The sequence below is a fragment of the Schistocerca americana genome, chromosome 6 (genome assembly GCF_021461395.2).
Source record: "Schistocerca americana isolate TAMUIC-IGC-003095 chromosome 6, iqSchAmer2.1, whole genome shotgun sequence".
NCBI lineage: Eukaryota > Metazoa > Arthropoda > Insecta > Orthoptera > Acrididae > Schistocerca > Schistocerca americana.
Window position 1 is genome coordinate 339,705,277 of NC_060124.1, and position 17,849 is coordinate 339,723,125.

At 43.8% G+C, this 17,849-nt stretch overlaps 1 protein-coding gene across 7 annotated transcripts in view; it reads left to right on the forward strand.

The window, feature by feature from the left end:
- Window positions 1–17,849, forward strand: part of LOC124619379 (proton-coupled amino acid transporter-like protein pathetic) — a 234,082-nt gene that overhangs the window by 171,377 nt on the left and 44,856 nt on the right. The window contains exon 1 of one of the 7 annotated variants that reach the window (XM_047145716.1): window positions 15,189–15,403. The exons of the other annotated variants lie outside the window; for them this stretch is intronic. The gene's annotated coding sequence lies outside the window, so the exon portion shown is untranslated. Of the gene's footprint in view, window positions 1–15,188; window positions 15,404–17,849 lie in introns of those variants that run through there. 7 annotated transcript variants of the gene reach the window in all.

Sequence of the window (17,849 nt, forward strand, 5' to 3'; positions counted from 1 at the left end):
GTGTTGTCTGCAGTGATTCTTTTCGTAGATATCTCATCCCTTTATACTTTTATATGTAGTACATTAAAAAAATTACTTCCTTCGCGGTTTCAAACTACGATCTTCAAACTACATGCCTGCCAGACACCTTGTTTTTTTGTCATTTGTTAGTTATTTTTTGTGACCAAGATATCTGAATTTTCGGGAGAAGAGGGGAGGCAGTAGCTCAAAAACTGTCTGTAAAAGGTGTTATCGAGGCGCACTGATGTCACATTGCAACACAGTAACATCTTAGTAGCGTCAAGGCTACTAAATGTGGCGTTGTTAGTGCTGCGTGCCGAGTTGCACTTTTTAGAGTAACTCTACATGTTTTAATCCCAGGTAGTACGAGGATGATCCCAAAAGTAAGGTCTCCTATTTTTTTAATAAGTACGGAACTCTGTTTGTGTGGCAGTTGGTCACACTGTTATGAAGAGTGCTTCACGCGCTGTGTGTAAACATGCGCACACTGCACTGAGGCGCTGTCTTGGCCTTTGCAGCCGTTGAGAATGGAGCTCCCGTTGGATGTTACCGCCTAGTGCGAATTGCGCGCAGTTATTCGGTTTTTGAACGCAAAGGGCACTGCGCCGATTGAAATCCATCGGCAATTGACGGAAGTGTATGGTGAGTCGTGCATGGATGTCAGAAATGTTCGTAAGTGGTGTAGAGAGTTTGCAGCTGGTCGGACCGAAATTCACGACGAACAAAGGAGCGGGAGACCGTCAGTTTCTGAGGATACAGTGTTGATGGTTGAGCAAAGCATGCGTGAAGATCAGCGGATCACCCTGGATAGTCTCTGCACGTTGGTTCCTGAGGTTTCCCGAAGCACCGCTCACAGAATTTTAACGGAAACGTTGAACTACCGGAAGGTGTGCGCAAGATGGGTGCCACGCATGCTGACCGAGGACCACATGCGGAAACGAGTTGATGCTTCCTGCGCATTTCTTCACCGCCTTGCAGCCGAACAGGACAACTTTCTGGACTCAATTGTCACGGGTGACTAAACCTGGGCATACCACTTTACACCTGAGACCAAGCAACAATCACGCCAGTGGTGGCATTCCTCTTCGTCAAAGCCGCGGCGAGCTGGTATGACATGGGCATACAAAACCTGCCACAGCGTCTACAAAAATGTGTCGACAGAAATGGTGATTATGTCGAAAAATAGCTAAATGTTCAAGCTGTAAACTGATGTAAACGATTGTACGATAAACAGGTCTATGTACTTATAAAAAATAGGAGACATTACTTTTGGGATTGCCCTCGTAATTTGAGGCTATCTGAGAAATATTTATGAGCGTCGGAGATTCATCTGATGCAGTAGCGATAGGTCCATAGTGCCGTTTGTGAAAACGTTAGATCATTGGCGTGAGGAAGACCATTTGCCGAATTGACCAGATACAATATTTTACCGCATTAGTTAACGAGAAGCTGTTGTCTTCTCTTTTAACTCGGTGAAATATTAGTTTTAGTTCATATTAAGTGAAAATAAAGCCAATTTCGTTGCTGAACATGAGCTATTAGCCGTGTATTGATGTAACATTCTGTAGTAGTACATATCTGGGTTTTTTTTTTTTGTTTTTTGTTTTTTTTTTTTTTTTTTTTTTTGTGGTGCTGTATTCCTTAAAAGAAAATCGGGGTTTTGCGAGCACTCGATCTTTAACTACCAATAAAGTAACACAGGATTGATCCGTAATTCTTTTTAGTAGCCACCGTATGAGTATTTATCTGACTTTCGTAACAAGAGACAACTGAGTTCTTAGTGGTATTTGCCCCCAGTCGTGTCCTGGCGTGGTTCGTAGTAAGTTCGTAGATTTTCGAATAAGTATTCACATTAAGAATGACCCCACCTCTTAAAAAAAGCGAAGTTAAACTCTAAAGTTGTGTTGAAGCCTAGAACGTCAGAAAGGGAATAGGAACGAACATTCTCGTCCTAAATGAGAAACAAATGTCTTAGCTATTGTGCAACTCAAGCTTGATAGTTGCTAAAGCAAATACGCTCCTCACTTGGCCGCCTAGGAAATTATTATGGTCGTCGTGTAGCAACTGTCCTTGCTTGCGGTGTAGGTGTTGTTGGTGAAATAGAGAGCCACTCCACGTAGAAAATTCGCATCCACGTATGTGTGTCTAGTAAGTGAGAAACTTGATTGGATTTGCCCGAGTCTGCGTCTTTTTTTACTTTACGCTCCGTGTCCACCTAATCTTGTCGAACACATCAACTCCACCTGAAGTAGAGCTAGGCGCCGGCCGCGGTGGTCTCGCGGTTCTAGGCGCTCAGTCCGGAACCGCGCGACTGCTACGGTCGCAGGTTCGAATCCTGCCTCGGGCATGGATGTGTGTGATGTCCTTAGGTTCGTTAGGTTTAAGTAGTTCTAAGTTCTAGGGGACTGATGACCACAGATGTTAAGTCCCATATTGCTCAGAGCCAGAGCTAGGCATCTTCTCCTAATTGGAGCCAGCCATCTTCTGCTAGACAGTCTGGCCTATTTAATACTTATTTGACTTATCTTTTGCTGTTGACCGTGAATGATTTGTCGAGGAAGATTGCATATCCTTGTTTGCTGGACGTGGTCAAGGAATTTAAGCCACCGAAAAGGTCAGCATACTTGACAAGATGTGTTCCATTAGTCTGCAACATATCGACGTAAGGAATATATGTCTCTGAGCACTATGGGACTTAACTTCTGAGGTCATCAGTCCCTTAGAACTTAGAACTACTTAAACCTAACTAACCTAAGGACATCACAAACATCCATTCCCGAGGAAGGATTCGAACTTGCGACTGTAGCGGTCGCACGGTTCCAGACTGTAGCGCCTAGAACCGCTCGGCCACCTCGGCCGGCAAGGAATATAAGTCTTTAGTTCTGTGTATCTGTAGTGCAGTCGAATAAGTCAGATGGCTCAGCAAAAAGGGCTTTTTCAAGAAAATTACACCCTCATTCAGTAATCCAGGTACAGTTTTCTATAGCTTCCCGAAATAACATGAGGGCGATACCAGGATGGCTACTTACACTCTTATTTAGAGTCTATAGTCCGTCTGTAATGAATTAGACGTGTAAGTGACCGTAAGTGTGGCCTGTTTCCGTTGTCCCGCAACTGGAAAGACTTTGCTAGTTATACGAGACGCCTCGTCGCTTCTGTGAACTTCAAGCACTTTCTATTGCGTAAGGAAGCAGGGAGAAATTTTGTTGCGCAATCCACAAAGAATCTGTGGGAGACTAAATTACCAAAATGTTGTATTTTTCACATCCTACTGTAATCGATGGCAAATAATTTCTGAATGCTGCTTTACTTGCTACCGTCAATACTAGAGATGGGCAAAACTGTTCTTTTCAGAGATTGGATCAGAACTGTTCACTCCCTGAAATGAATTAGCTCTTTTTCATGACTCACCACTCATTTACAATAGAAAATAAATGGAAGGCACATTGCCCTTTAAACTTGGTTTATTCCAGTACTATACCTGTATTTTGATATTATTTGATCCTATTTTGAAGTAACACACATAATGAGTAAGAATTTTGTATTGTTTATTGAAATTTCCACGATATGACAAAGTTTATGATTATTGATTTATTTTGCACTATCGTGGTTTTTTGGGTGATCGGAAAATGTTGTAACTTGAGATTTACATTAACAATATATTTGGCTATAATGTATTAAAATTTCATTAACCTCATACAAATACATCGCAAGTCATATATTTTTAATGTGAACGTTTCCTTCCGAAGACGCCTAAAATCGCAAAATCCGTACCAGAATAAGAAAAAAAATATAAATTTGACTGTAAAACGAAAGTGCTGCATATAGCCTTACGCAGAATAAAACAAGGAAAATATTGGTGTATCACATTTTGCGATACGTTTATCGGTTCGCTCGTAATTAAAGCATAAATTCGAGTTTCCATAATAAAAATCCTATAGTAAGAGGAGTCATCAGGAACCTAATCTAATCAGTTTAAACAAATAAAAATAAAATAAAAACAATTGATGTATACATAACATAATAATGTAATATACGTAGCGGTATTACTACGAAGAACAATATCCAGTAGGGACGAACTCCGATGCAGAGGCGCTGAGTCGAGCAGGTCGAGCAGCGAGCTGTATTACTGCGTGAGCTGACACCGCAGAGACCAGAGTGACACCTGAGTCGCTTTGCTCAAAGTTCTGGCTAGAGTCGAGAACGGTGGGGTGAGCGTTGAGCGGGCGAATTCCGGGGGTGGGGGGAGCGGTGAACTCACCCGCTCCGAGACAAATCGTCCGTTCTCTTGCGAGCAGGTTGTTGCAAGTAGTTCCTATGTTATCCGTTAGGTGGCTCTCTGTCCCGTTGCTCGCATCAACTGCCCAGAGGGCAGGACGTGCGACTGAAACGATCGCCGACAGAGTGCGATGCGAAGTTAAGCTGCGCCAGACACTGGCTGCACGCGGCAGACGACACACAGAGACGGCACGGCATATGTGAAACACAAAATCCAATGGGGCACTGCACAATGCAGGCAGCCAAGGTAGAAGCAGGGCAGAGGCCGGCGCTGGCTGTGTTGTGTCGCGTGCACTGTGCTCTGACCAGCAGTGGCGCTGCTGATATGCTCTCTCTCTCTCTCTCTCTCTCTCTCTCTCTCTCTCTCTCTCTCTCTGCCGTGGGAAACGTTTGGAGCTACCGTTCTTTTTTTCTGAATCACTGATTGTTCACTCCTTTGAAAGATTCAACTCTATGAATTAGTTCAAGAGCGGATCCCCCATCTCTAGTCAATACACGAGGAAACATGAACTAATAGAAGTAGCCAAAGAGTACGTACAATAAAGGTAAGAAATATTATTGCACCACTGCTTGCAGATAAGGTTCAAACGGGTAAACTCCTGTCTGGCTTCCAGCCGCGTCAAGTAATTCAAAAGCCATAGACTACCGACCGAGTACTCCTCGCCCGTCGTCAAGTCGTACAGTCACCACTTGACGATGACTGTGAATTACTCGGTCGAAAGATCGTTGATTTTAAACTACTTGACGCTATTAAGTCCGAGAGAATTTTGTCAGGATATATCGGGACGAAACCATGTAATCATAAAGCTCAGACAGCTAGGAGGACAGATGAATCAATGCTGTAACTACATGGCGTCCCATTAGAGATAACATCAGTTACTCAGTTTACAGGTGCAGTTAGAACATTGTCCCGAGAAGATACCGTGTGTCAACATGAGGAAACAAGGAAACCGCCGCCCGGTGGACTGTTGAGAATTCTGTCCATCAAAATAAGGAAGCAGCGCCGTCGACACGATAAGATTACGGCTCTCGCATCATCCGTAAAACAACATTCGTTTAGCGCTATCGGTGAGAAATGAGCACAAGATAGTAGTGTAGAAAGTGCATCTGACCAAAGCAGATTGGCTTTGTCCGGTTTTAGTGACCAATTTCAATTCCTAGAAAATAGACTTACGGTCTGTATACTGAAGCTTGAAGGGGTCGCGCGGAGTGGCCGAGCGGTTTGAGGCGCTTTGTCACGGATTGCGCGTCCCCTCCCGCCGGAGGTTCGAGTCATCCCGCGGGCAAGGGTGTGTGTGTTGTTCTTAGCATATGTTAGTTTAAGTAGTGTGTAAGTCTAGGGACTGATGACCTCAGCAGTTTGGTCCCTTAGGAATTCACACACAATTGAACATTTGGAGCTGAAGGGAATACTGAAAGGCCTCTCCTGATTGCGCAATAATTACTTTAGAACTATTAATCACAGCGTATTACGTGCTCTGTCTTTGGTGAGAGCATCACTACTAAAAAGAAGATCATCGATCGTGTGTGGAATCGTGCAACTGTCTCCTTTTATTTAGTGTATAAATATAATATTTTAGTTGGAAAGGGGCGACATACGCGATAATATTTCAGAGAAAGCGTGCGTTTTCGAGCACTTTTTTTGCGAGTACCAACTTTGAGTAGTCATAAAAACCTGACCATAATTAGGAGAAAAATTTCCTTTGCACAGTCCAAACTTACAACCATTCTTTACTTAGCGGATTTTGTTGGTTGCCGAGTAGTCATTTTGTTGTAATAATGACAAATGTAGATGCCGTAATTCGCCTAATGCTGATACGTATGAACAACATGAGAAGTGTAAATATTCACTTTCACTGATGTTATGTTTTCAGATACTTTCCACGTGAAGCGCTAATATCAAGCGTGTAATTTATTTGCCGCCCGGGATTAGTCGAGCGGTCTGCGGCGCTGCAGTCATGGACTGTGCGGCTGGTCCCGGCGGAGGTTCGAGTCCTTCCTCGGGCATGGGTGTGTGTGTGTTTCGTCCTTAGGATAATTTAGGTTAAGTAGTGTGTAAGCTTAGGGACTGATGACCTTAGCAGTTAAGTCCCCTAAGATTTCACACACATTTGAACATTTTTTTTTTTTTTTTTTTTTTTTTTTTTTGTAATTTATTTGCTTTTCCGTCCTTACGCCCCGTTGCTGACTTATACTATGTTGCCGGACCTCCGAACAGTATTTACATTTGAATGTTGAATGTTGTAGTGTTTACATGGGGGCTTCCCGACAGATAAGAAAGAATTGTGCTGTCATTCGTGCATTGTTTTGTACACGTCTGAGAGAGTCTTTGTGATATAATTAGGTGCCTTGTTCATGTGTGAAACCATGCACCATTTACGGACTTGTGAAAAGTCCATGGTGATCATTGCGCGTGCTTGCTTTGAGGCCGAAAAAGAGCAGGGTGTGACCAGTTGCGTATCACAGCCGGTAAAGGCGACTTCTGATGGTGTCTTGTGTCGCCAAAACATAAGAGTACTAGCAGACGTCGGAAATTCGCATTGGACGAGTTACGCAGGGTGTCATAAGAAGGAAAATCCACGAAAAGTAGTGTCCAACAGTAGCAGCTTCATTGAAAAAGATGAAGTGGAAGACTTCCCTGACGTAAGTGAAACAACCCTTTGGCATGCTATTCGGGAATTGAGCTTCAAGTAAAAAAAAAGTTCAACAAAAAACCCGTGCTGATGGAAAACAACCGAGTAGCAGGAAAATAAACAAGAACTCGCAGGAATTAAGACACTTAGCAAACATTGGCTGGACTGTTTATTAAACTGATGAGAGTTAGTGTGGCGCAAATAATTCCGTAAAGTTTGGATTGCAGGAAAAATGTTTTACGCATCAGAAAATGTATAAGATTGTCGCAGAGCAAGTGTTAGAGTGGAATGACCGGAAAGAATGTCAAAGTTAGCGTAAGGAGGGCTATACGTGAAGCGTTCAGTGAATTCGAAAGTAAAATTCTATGTACCGACTTCACAGAAAATCCTAGGAAGTTCTGGTCTTACGTTCAATCAGTAAGTGGATCGAAACAGCGTATCCAGACACTCTGGGATGATAATGGCATTAAAACAGAGGATTACACGCGTAAAGCTTTTTTCCAAAGCTGTTTCACTGAGGAAGACCGCACTGCAGTTCCTTCTCTAAATCCTCGCACGAACGAAAAAATGGCTGACATCGAAATAAGTGTCCAAAGAATAGAAAAGCAACTGAAATCACTCAACAGAGGAAAGTCCACTGGACCTGACGGGATACCAATTCGATTCTACACAGAGTACCCGAAAGAACTTGCCCCCTTCCAACAGCCGTGTACCGCAAGTCTCTAACGGGAACGGAAGGTCCAAATGATTGGAAACATAGGTAGTTCCAGTTTTCAAGAAGGGTCGTCGAGCAGATGCGCAAAACTATAAGCCTATATCTCTGACATCGATCTGTTGTAGAATTTTAGAACATGTTTTTTGCTCGCGTATCATGTCATTTCTGGAAACCCAGAATCTACTCTGTAGGAATCAACATGGATTCCGGAAACACCGATCGTGTGAGACCCAAATCGCTTTATTTGTTCATGAGACCCAGAAAATATTAGATGCAGACTTCCAGGTAGGCGCCATTTTCCTTGACTTCCGGAATGCGTTCGATACAGTTCCGCATTGTCGCCTGATAAACAAAGTAAGAGCCTACGGAATATCAGACCAGCTGTGTGGCTGGATTGAAGAGTTTTTAGCAAATAGAACACAGCATGTTGTTCTCAATGGAGAGACGTCTACAGACGTTAAAGTAACCTCCGGCGTGCCACAGGGGAGTATTATGGGACCATTGCTTTTCACAATATTATAAATGATCTAGTAGATATTTTCGGAAGTTCCATGCGACTTTTCGCGGATGATGCTGTAGTATACAGAGAAATTGCAGCATTAGAAAATTGCAGCGAAATGCAGGAAGATCTGCAGCGGATAGGCACTTGGTTCAGGGAGTGGCAACTGACCCTTGACAAATGTAATGTATTGCGTATACATAGAAAGAAGGATCCTTTATTGTATGATTATATGGTAGCGGAACAAACACTAGTGGTAGTTACTTCTGTAAAATATCTGGGAGTTTGAGTACGAAACGATTTGAAGTGGAATGATCATATAAAATTGTTGGTAAGGCGGTTACCAGGTTGAGATTCATTGGGAGAGTCCTTAGAAAATGTAGTCCATCAACAAAGGAGGTGGCTTACAAAACACTCGTTCGACCTGTACTTGAGTATTGCTCATCAGTGTGGGATCCGTACCAGGTCTTGTTGACAGAGGAGAGAAGATCCAAAGAAGAGTGGCGCGTTTCGTCACAGGGTTATTTGGTAAGCGTGATAGCATTACGGAGATGTTTAGCAAACTCAAGTGGCAGACTCTGCAAGAGAGGCGCTCTGCATCGCGGTGAAGCTTGCTGTCCAGGTTACGAGAGGGTGCGTTTCTGGATGAGGTATCGAATATATTGCTTCCCCCTTCTTATACCTCCCTAGGAGATCACTAATGTAAAATTAGAGCGCACACGGAGGCTTTCCGGCAATCGTTCTTCCCGCGAACCATACGCGACTGTAACAGGAAAGGGGGTAATGGCAGTGGCACGTAAAGTGCTCTCCGCCACACACCGTTGCGTGGCTTGCGGAGTATAAATGTTGATGAAGAAGGAAGAATTTAAACCCCGTCCGGGTCTTGAAAAATCGATTGGGAATGAAGATGGGCTCGTGCAAAATGCCGGCTAATTTTTCATTGGGCAAAAAGAAGGTGCAGATCATGATTCTGAGGTGAATGCCAGACACTACGGAGATTGATTTAGGAGCGTTCTCGAAGAATTATCAAACGTATCTGCGATTGTTACAGATCGAGCTCCATACCGCACCATGATAAATCCAGTATCACGAAATCCATCTGTGAAATGGAGGAACGATTCTGTTATTGAATGGATGGGAAGCAATAACGTAGAGCTACTAAAACAGTCGTACTGTAACATAGGCGACTGCACTTGAACTCACAGGAATACCTTTTGGAAACTATATTGCGGTTGGTGGACAAGGAAATTAAACTTCTGTGGTTGCCAGTGACGTACTGCAAATTCAACACAACTGAACTTATTTAGACCTTTATCAAAAACATGGTAGCAAAGAAGAACAAGAGTTTTAAGATAAAAGATAATTTACAGTTTTGTAGCTCCACTCTCGAAAGTATTTACCAAAGTATCTGGAAGAATTCAGGGGGCCATGTGCACAAATTTGAAAACGGGTATGCACAAAGAGCCCACTGCACTGGAACCATCGCTGATCCAAGTAGACGACTGCAATAGCAGCAAGGAGACTGCAGACAGCGGCGAAAGCGATAAGGTGTGTTTTATTTCAAGTCGTCATTTTTTCCTGCAAAATGTTTTCGAGCTGATCGAATTTTCATTTACTTTTAAAATATGCAGTATTGTTCAGTGTTCATTTATTGAGAACTGATTGTATATCTAGCGCTCACTAGCAGTTTCTCATTTTGTTGTCCCCTCCCAGACGTTGCTACTCTTCGCCCATGAATAGGCACTTATCGCGCATTAGAACGATGGCGCCGCCCTAGTATTGACGAACACGCTCCACCACAGCCTCACATACGCTGCGGCCCCTAAGGGATTTACTTTACAATCTCTTAACTGAAAAACACGGAGAGTGTTCATTAACGATGACATACAACGGGACCAACAGAAGTGCAAGCCTTACACGCTTGCTTTCTGCCACTAGCTTCAATTGTAAGCTCAGTCGCAGCGTCTTGCATTTGGCAGTATAGCGATGAAACGACTAATCAGGAAATAACGAGAAACCTCTTGCAAATAGAAAAACTGTGCAAGGGAAATTTTTCTCCTGTTTATGGTTTGGTTTCTATGACTCTTCAAATTCGACAATAAACAAAAAATGCTCGAAAAGAAAAGCACGCTTTCCCTTAAATGTCATCGCTTATGTCGTCCCCTTTTCAACTAAAATACGATATTCATACACCAAATAAAAGTTATTCATTTCCTATATTCTGGCAAGGTACAATACATCGATGTCCGTCATGCGATGCAACCAGAAAATGAGCTCAAATTCAAGCGTCAATTGTTATGGAATGGATAGTAGTTACCGGTGCGACGCTCCATGAGAGTATTAAACAGGAGAAAGCATTTAAGAATTGCAACTCAGAGATGGTTGTTGCGCGAGTTTAACGCTAAGTAGTCGTAGCTGCTGTTTGGGTTGTGTCACGCGACAGTAGGGTTGTTAGGATCCAAATATGTTATATATAATTTCTCAAATCAACATCTCTTTTTCTCGACAGATACTGATCGTAGAGTGGCGAATGAGGTATCGTTAGAAAGATTTTTTAACCGGCTTCCTACACTGCATACAGATTTTGCCCTTAAACTTATTTGTGAAAAATTTCAACGTATGAGAAACTTAACTATCATAGGCAAAAGGGCAACATGGATGAGAGACTCTCTTTTCATATTATTACAAGTACCATTTTATTTGTTTTAAAGTAAGTAGTAAATGTGTAATTTGTATACAGAGGTGTCACCTCTACCTATGAAAGGCAATGTCCGGACTGACTGACTCATCATCGCACAGCCAAACAGCAGAGGATAGACTCTTGAAATTTGGAGAAGGTGTGGATCTTGTACTGTAGACGACGTTTAAGAAGGGATTTTTCGAAATTCCAACCTTAAGTGGGTGAAATAGGGGCCGAAGGATTTTCATGAAAAATGTCGCTATTAAGGCAGTTTTGAAGCCAGACCTATGAAAATTGGATTTAGTTTCTCGCTCACAAATAAAGAAATACGTGTTTCAACATTTTTGGAAGTTTAACCCTATGGGGGTGAAACAGAGGATGAAAGCTTTTTTTGAAAATTTATCATTAGTAAAGAACTACTAAAGTGTTTTTAAAGCTCCATCTACGAACATTGATATTTGACTTCTCGGTTACAAATAAAAAAAAGTGTTCCTTTTTTTGGGAAATGCAATAGCGGATGAGATTTTGTACAAAATATTTTATTGTAGAAGAATTTTAAAGCTAAATCTATGGAAATTTAAATTTGGCTTCTCAGTTAGATATAAAAAAAACGCGTTTCACAGTTTTTGGAAATTAAACCCGTATGGGGGTAGAACGGGGATGAAAGATTGCATGGAAATATTTCATGTGCAAGCATTTTTGAAGCTAAATCTACGAAAATTTGTATTTGGCTTCTCTATTAGAAATAAAACGTACACGTCACTGTTTTTTAAAATTCAGCCCATAAGGGTGTAAAACAGGGGGCCTATATCTACGTCTACGTGATTACTCTGCTATTCACAATTAAGTGTCTAGCAGAGGGTTCAATGAATCACCTTCAAGCTGTCTACTTACCGTTCCTTTCTCGAACGGCGAGCGGGAAAAATGAGCACTTAAATTTTTCTGTGCGAGCCCTGATTTCTCTTATTTTATCGTGATGATCATTTCTCCCCATGTAGGTGGATGCCAACAGAATGTTTTCGCATTCGGAAGAGAAAACTGGTGATTGAAATTTCATGAGAAGATCCCGTCGCAACGATCTTTGAAAGTGTAGGTTTCAGTGACTGATCCACAGATGATGACAGACAGGCAAATGGAGTGTTCTGTCTGTACTATTGCTTTCGCTCTACACCCAAGAGGGCAGTGAGCTGGAACACCATCGTGTAGTATCTGCGTTATCCTTCGTGCCACCGAAGGCACGTCTCCGAAAAGCAGTAGCAGTTTACATGCGGGAAGTGCAGATATGCGTCATCTTTGAGGCGTCGTAGATGGATCACTGGTCTCATGAGGTGATCGCTATTAATTCCCACCCACACATTGAGGCATGACCGGTGCTGACGGTTCGCTGCCACCATATCTTGAAGACTTTTCGTATCGCACAAGTGAGTGTTGTGAAGGTTGCTATACCACTCGCCGTGAAGGCAGCCTCATCTGTGAATAGAATGGACGACAGAAGTCCCAGCACGGTCGTGGCTTGTGCGACGAATCGTCGCCACGAAGGCAAGCCCGTAGGTAATAAGGCCTGCGCGCATTGTAAGTGATAAGGATAGCGGCAGTTGTGGAGAATGTTCCACACGGTCGTCCGGCTTACCCCGTGCTCCCGGGGGCCACCTGCCTAGTGCTGATGCCCGGGATCAAAGACCTTTTATCTCCACATTCAAGTGGCTGTATCTCCCGTGGTAAAGCATTTCAGGCCATATGTCCATACGACCTTTTTTGCTGCTTATCTTCTGAGGGATCGTTTCCTCCATTTTATCTCCATTTAGCAAAATCACTCTATATTGCTGAATTATGACGTTGGGAAAGTTGTGGGCTTTTGTTACTACTATAGTTCTTAAATTAATTGCGTGACACATAATTCCCGACCGTGTCGGTGATTTTCTCCGCTCGGGACTGGATACGTGCCGGCCGCGGTGGCCGTGCGGTTCTAGGCGCTCCAGTGCGGAGCCGCGCTGCTGCTGCGATCGCAGGTTCGAATCCTGCCTCGGGCATGGGTGTGTGTGATGTCCTTAGGTTAGTTAGGTTTAAGTAGTTCTAAGTTCTAGGGGACTGATGACCACAGCAGTTGAGTCCCATAGTGCTCAGAGCCATTTGAACCATTTGAACTGGATACGTGTGTAGTACTCGCCGTCATTTAATCATCAGCAACGCGCAAGTCGCCAAATGGCGTCAGATAAAAAGATGTGCGCTCGGCGGCTGGACGTCCCGAAAGGGGTCTTCCGGTCAAAAATTTCATAAGCACGTTTCATTTCTTAAACGCTTTTCACTTCCTATATTTCTCAAAATGAATGTTATGCCAAAATCGATGTGCTACGTCCTGAAGTAAACGAATTGTTACATTAATACATTGCATGTACTGTTTTATTATTATTACGAGGACGGTTTGATAAATCTGGTAAAAAAAGCAAGAAAAATGTATTTTCCGTAAACAACTTGCCTTACTTCTTAACATAGGCTCCTTTGATGTATATACACTTGGTCGTGCGATCCTCCATCTTTTTGATCGCATAGAAAAAAAAAAAAAAAGGTTGTGTTAATCTCTCCAAAATACTCGTTGACTGCAAGTATCACTTCCCCATTTGATAAGAATTTCTTCCCACCAAGGCAAAGTCTCAAGTTAGGGAACAGATTGGATGAGGAACCAATTCGAAGCCCAAGTTATGGCCTTTCCCAGCAGTGTCATCGCTGATGTGTGGGATGGTGCATTATCCCGGTGAAAGACCCCTTTTGTGCGTGCCAACCTTGGTATTTTTTTTTCAGCCAACTCAAGTTTAAAACGATCCAACGATGAATCATAGTAGGGTCCACTTACGGTTCTCCCTTCTTCCAAGTAATCTTTGACAAAGTAGTCTTTGCCTTTAAAAAATGGCTCTGAGCACTATGGACTTAACTTCTGAGGTCATCAATCGCCAAGAACTTAGAACTAATTGAACCTAACTAACCTAAGGACAATACACACATCCATGCCCGAGGCAGGATTCGAACCTGCGACCGTAGTGGTCGCTCGGTTCCAGAGTGTAGCGCCTAGAACCGCACGGCCACTCCGGCCGGCAGTGTTTGCCTCTTTCGGTGCACTTTCACCAACCTTTGTCCATTGCTTTGACTGCAGTTTTGACTCTGGTATGTAATGACGGATCCAGGTTTCATAGAAGTCACAAATTGGGGCAAAAAGTCTTGCGGATTGCGATTAAAGGCAATATGCCGATGGGCGTTTGGTCGACCGTGAGCAATCGCGGTACCCATCTCACACTCAGCTTCTTCATACCCAATTCTCCGTGCAGAATTTTATGCACTGGTTCAGTTGATACACCTAGAGTCTCAGCAGTCTCACCAATTTTTGTTCGGCGGTCTTGCATTACCATATAATAGATTTTTTCAGTGGTTTCCTTTGTGGTGACCTCAGCCGAAGCGCGCTTCCTCTTCGGAGCTTCACCGACAGCATTTAAATTCATTAATCCAAAATTAAATGGTCTTCAATGATGGAGCAGAGGCCGTGTGACGTTCATCCCATTCTGGTTTGATTTGTGTGGCAGTCCAACATTTCAAACGAAAATGTTTAATAACAGCACGAAGCTCGGTTTTCAGCCGCAGTCGATACATTGACGAATTCAGACGGCTGTCAGCTATAAACTACACGCTGCATAGTGTTGAAATTATTTACACTATCCTTGCAATAATCGAGCTTACCGACCATGAAGGCATCTCTGTTGCGTTGAAGGTAACCGCAAGTAATATCCGCGGGGCGGGGGGTGGGGTGGGGGGGCTTGTGTTAGTAAGACTGAGCCCCTCCCCTAGAACCCCGGCTTCGACCTGCGCCCCATAGGGATCCACATAATTTGTCGATGTGTGGAATTTTCCTAACCTTAGTTCCTGTCTGTGGGTTTCCTGCGTTATAAACGGGCGAGAGTTTGGAGGAGAGACGTACTCGTAGAATCCGTCCAGCATTTAGCTTATAACAGTCAAGGAAGAAAGTTATCCAGAAGCTGCCTTCTCGAGAACGCCACTTTCACCTTCCCCTTCCCCGTGGCGCTTTGAAACGCTCGAGTATAATTGCTTCTGGAGGAGGAGAAGACAGTGCCGCGGAAGGATAGGACCAACCTCTCCTCTCCCAACCGCTTAGAACCGGTAGCGGCAGCAGGTGGTTGACAGGGCAAGAGCGGGCACTGCCAACAAAGAACTTGTTGTCGGAAGCACCTTAGTCGGCCTACGCGAAGAAAAGGAGTGTATGTGTGTGAGGCAGTCACGGTGTGGGTGGGGGGGCGGTGGGGGGGGGGGGGCGGAGAGCAGTCGGCCGTGACTCAACGCGACTGACAGAACGGCGTCTTGCGTCAGTGGTCGCGCGACCGGAGTACCAGCCAGCTGCAAGCGGCTGAACGTCAATGTGCGGCGGAGGGACCTGATTCCGCGCCCCGTAGTACGTGTTTTGTGTGTCTGTCCACGTGTTTCCGCCCAGTGTCGCCGCAGTATCAGTTTTAACTGAAATGCAGTGCTGACTGGCTGACTGTAGCTGCTGTTCCACAACACAAAGGTGGCTACAGCGTCTGTTTCATCTGGTTTGGGTGAGTACGACAATACTATCTTGAAGAAGTTGCTGTATCGTCGTTATTATGTGACCACCGTGTTCACGACACCCAAAACGCAGTAGATATCGGCTCCCATGTTAATGCTGCGTTTCTTCTCAACACCGAGCGAGGTGGATCAGTAGTTAGCACACTAGACTCGCATTCGGAATGACGACTGTTCAAATCCGCGTCCGGTCATCCAGATTTTAGGTTTCCCTGATTTCCCTAAATCGCTCCACGCAAATGCCGGTATGGTTCCTTTGAAAGGGCTCGGCCGATTCCCTTCCCCATCATTGAAACAATCCGAGCGCGTGCTCCGTCATTAAATGACCTGGGAGTCAGCAGTACCCTGGAAGTCAGCAGTACCGTAAACTCTCATCTTCTTTCCTTCCTTCCATCCTCCTTCACTGCCGCAAGGCTTTCGATGCAGTTCCGCACAGTCGTCTTGCTGAACTATTGGAACAGCTTTATGATTTTATTGGAGAAGTCTTTTCGGACAGAACACAGCAGTTTGTTGCCGGCCGGTGTGGCCGAGCGGTTCTAGGCGCTTCAGTCTGGAACCGCGCGACCGCTACGGTCGCAGGCTCGACTCCTGCCTCGGGCATTGATGTGTGTGACGTCCTTAGGTTAGTTAGGTTTAAGTAGTTCTAAGTTCTAGGGGACTGATGACTTCAGATGTTAAGTCCCATAGTGCTCAGAGCCATATGAACAGCAGTTTGTTCTTAACAGAGATTTTACGTAGATGTAGAGATTTTCATACAGAAAAATAACTTCGGGTGTACCACAGGAGAATGTTATAGGACCATCACTGTTCATAATATGCACAAATGGCGTAGCGAATGACGTCGGAAGTTCCATGAAGCTGTTCGCAGAAGACGCTGCTTTTTGTAGACAAGTCGTAACGCCTGAAAACAGTAGCGAAATGTAAGAAGATCGGCAGAGCATCGACGCTCGGTGCAGAGGTTGGTAGTTGAGGCTGAACAGAAATAAAAATATGACGTATTAGAGATAAATAGACAGAACTACTTAGCATTCGGGAGGACGACGATTCAGTCCCGCGTCCGGCCATTATGATTTAGACTTTCCGTGGTTTCCCAAAATCGCTTGAGGGAAATGCCGGTATGGTTCCTTTGAAAGGGCAATTCCGACTTCCTTCCCCATCCTTCCTGATGAGACCGATGACCTTGCTGTTTGGTCTCTTCCACCAAATCAACCTGTCACTGTGTGATAACGCGAATGTGGAACAGTCGCTGGATGCAGTTGCCTGCATTAAATATGTGGGAATATGCATCTGGATCAGTTTGTTTAGGAAGGAACATACAAAATAATCGTAGGAAAGACAAATGCTACACACCAGATTGTCGAGAACACCATGCCTACTTGTCATCAGCGATTTTGTTCAAATTTGTGGCATATGCAGGACTTGGCCAGAGATGAAAATGACAGAAGCTCAAGAGCGTTTAGGGGGAAAAAAGGGTTTTTGGTATGAGTAGTGCGAGTCATGACCCATTCATGTTAATATGATTTCCAGGCAGCGGTTGCCGCAACGGAACGAGTACAAAATGGTAATCCGATGGTCGTCGCGTCGACGTTTTTGTTTTCAATTTTTGCGTTACTTACACTGCAAATAACCCGAAATAATACCCAATGCATTGTATTTTTAGCATTTTCGTAAAAGATGTGAAAAGAAAAGGCATAGGAAAAATGATAGATTGGAAATAAATTTCCAGGAAGGGATTTGTAGAGCGGAAACGAGAACTTCATATGTCAAATTAGGTAATTTTAATATTTTGCAATTGATGCTGCACATGTGCCGGGGTGATATTCGTTGCAAAAATAGAAGTAGCAGTAATTTTATCGACATCGGTTCTTTTTACAATTACGTGGTTGTTGTAAAGATTCTAGACAAAAATGGTTTACATTAATTAAAGGTTCTGTCGTCGGACAGTTAGGGACCAACCCACCCCTAACGAAATTCCTTAGGCTTCCATTACAATTCTTTCTTGGAAAGATATTTGCAATCCAAAATTTTACTTTGCCTCGAGTTTCCATGCATTCTCTGGGTAAGTACAACATACTAAGCATTATTTAGGTGTATATGCAGTGTAAGTAAGGTAAAATAAAAACTGTAAATAAAAAAAAATGTTTCCACTCAGGGTCTCGACCCCCACTACTCCCGGATTACCGTTCTGTGCTCTTTGTGCTGCGCCAACCACTCCTGGAAACTACATTAACACAATTGGCTCATGCCTCACCCGATCCGCGCCGAAAATGATATTTTTGCTAAACCATTGGCCATCTGGCGTTCTCACAGATTCATTGGAAAAATGCTTAAGAAGTGTAGTCAGCTCACGGAGGAGGTAGCGTACGAGGAGGTAGCGTACAAAACCTTCGTTCGACCGATACTTTACTGAATGTCAGTGTGGGCCCCTTGCCGAAAGTG